This window comes from Lipotes vexillifer, unplaced genomic scaffold (assembly GCF_000442215.2).
Source record: "Lipotes vexillifer unplaced genomic scaffold, Lipotes_vexillifer_v1.1 scaffold605, whole genome shotgun sequence".
In the NCBI taxonomy this organism is placed as follows: Eukaryota; Metazoa; Chordata; class Mammalia; order Artiodactyla; family Lipotidae; genus Lipotes; species Lipotes vexillifer.
In genome coordinates, this window is record NW_006774406.1 from 390596 (window position 1) to 393091 (window position 2496).

A 2496-nucleotide genomic window follows, 5' to 3' on the forward strand; every position below is an offset into this window, starting at 1 on the left:
TACACGACGTTGAGAATTACTGCTATGTGGGGCTGTAAAGTTAAATGATGACAAACTAGCTCTGTTTGGGGTATCTTTCTGAAAGGAAGCTGGCTTCTCTCTTTAAACCTAGGGGCTTAAACTCTTTTTTTTTTTTTCATTAACATATTTTTTAAAATTTTATTGGAATATAGTTGATTTACAATGTTGTGTTCGTTTCAGGCATACAGGAAAGTGATTTAGTTATGCATATATTCATTCTTCTTTCAGATTCTTTTCCCATATAGGTTATTACAGAATATTGGGTAGAGCTCCCTGTGCTATACAGTAGACCCTTTTTAGTTATCTATTTCATATTTAGTAGTGTGTGTATGTTACTCCCAAGCTCCTAATTTACCCCTCCCCACCATGTTTCCCCTTTGGTAACTGTAAGTTTGTTTTAGAAATCTGTGACTCTGTTTCTGTATTGTAAATAAGTTCATTTATGTCATTTTTTTAAAAATTAGATTCCACATATGACTGACATGTGGGAGCTGGCGGCAGTGGTGACGCTGGGCGAGGGGACCAGCGCCCGGGGCAGGGGCAGCAGGGGAGGGACTCGGGCCACCATGGACAACAAGGCGTTCACCAAGGAGCTGGACCAGTGGGTCGAGCAGCTGCACAAGCATAAAGAACTTAGCGAGAACCAGGTGCAGACGCTGTGTGAAAAGGCTAAGGAAATTTTAACAAAAGAATCAAACGTGCAAGAGGTCCATTGTCCTGTTACCATCTGTGGAGATGTGCATGGTCAATTCCATGATCTTATGGAACTCTTTAAAATTGGTGGGAAATCACCAGATACAAACTATCTATTCATGGGTGACTATGGAGACAGAGGCTATTATTCTGTGGAGACTGTGACTCTTCTTGTGGCATTAAAGGTATGTTATCCAGAACATACTACAATATTGAGAGGAAACCACGAAAGCCGACAAGTTACCCAAGTATAGGGCTTTTATGATGAATGTCTGCGAAAGTATGGAAATGCCGATGTTTGGAAATATTTTACAGATGTTTGATTATCTGCCACTTACAGCTTTAGTAGATGGACAGATATTCTGCCTCCATGGTGGCCTCTCCCCATCCATAGATACACTGGATCATGTAAGAGCCCTGGATCGTTTACAGGAAGTTCCACATGAGGGCCCAATGTGTGATCAGTTATGGTCAGATCCAGATGATCATGGTGGGTGGGGTATTTCACCACGCGGTGCTGGCTACACATTTGGACAAGATATTTCTGAAACATTTAACCATGCCAGTGGTCTCACACTGGTTTCTCGTGCTCACCAACTTGTAACGGAGGGATACAACTGGTGTCACGATCGGAACGTGGTTACCATTTTCAGTGCATCCAATTACTGTTATCGTTGTGGGAACCAGGATGCTATCATGGAATTAGATGACACTTTGAAATATTCCTTCCTTTGACCCAGCACCTCATCACGGAGAGCCTCATGTGATCCACAGCACCCCAGACTACTTTCTGTAAATTCCTCCTGGGAAAACCTGCCTTTGTATGTGTAAGTATACCTGGCTTTAATATATATATATATATATATATATATATATATATACACACATAAAACAAAACCAAAAAAAGCAACAGTAATCTCTGTGTTTCTGTAACAAACTGGGATTTGTCCTGGCATTAAACCAGATCATGGACCAAACTGTGCCATTACTAATGATGAGCATTTAGCACAACTTCAGACTGAAATTAGTTCAACACTATGTTCTAGGTCAGTCGGTCGTAACAGTTTGCCTGCTGTATTTGTAGGAACCATTTTCCTTGGGACTGTCCAAGCAAAAAAGGTAACTAACTCCATCTACTTTTGCACTTACTTGGAAATTTTAGTTAGAGTGTTTAACTGACATGGATTAATAGGGTTGGATTTTTATTTTTAAGAAAAATTCACAAACTAACTTCCACTTAATTCATTACCGTTTATTCTATTGAAATGTATAATTAACTGAAAGAAAGATTCTTAGGAGTACGTTGTCATAACATTTAAAGAGATTTCCCTTCATTTAAACTAAATTACTATTTTATGTTGATTTGCATATTTCTGTATATTTGTCATGACAGTACTTGCATTCTATTTCGTGTACTGAGCAAATAAACTTTCCATTTTAAACAAAAATAAAGGCGGGGCAGGAGGCACTTCTCTGGTGGCACAGTGGTTAAGAATCCGCTTACCAAGGCAGGGGACAGAGGTTCGAGCCGTGGTCAGGGAAGATCCCACATGCCACGGAGCAACTAAGCCCGTGCGCCACAACTACTGAGCCTGCGCTCTAGAGCCTGCAAGCCACAACTACTGAGCCCACGTACCACAACTACTGAAGCCCGTGCTCCGCAACGAGAAGCCAATGCAATGAGAAGCCTGCACACAGCAACGAAGAGTAGCCCCCACTTGCCGCAACTAGAGAAAGCCTGCACACAGCAACGAAGACCCAATGCAGCCTAAAATAAACAAT

General features: G+C 41.2%; 1 pseudogene; it reads left to right on the plus strand.

The window, feature by feature from the left end:
• Window positions 1-587: 587 nt before the first annotated feature.
• LOC103070249 (serine/threonine-protein phosphatase 2A catalytic subunit beta isoform pseudogene) lies at window positions 588-1510 on the plus strand (annotated as a pseudogene).
• The last annotated feature ends 986 nt before the right edge of the window (window positions 1511-2496 follow it).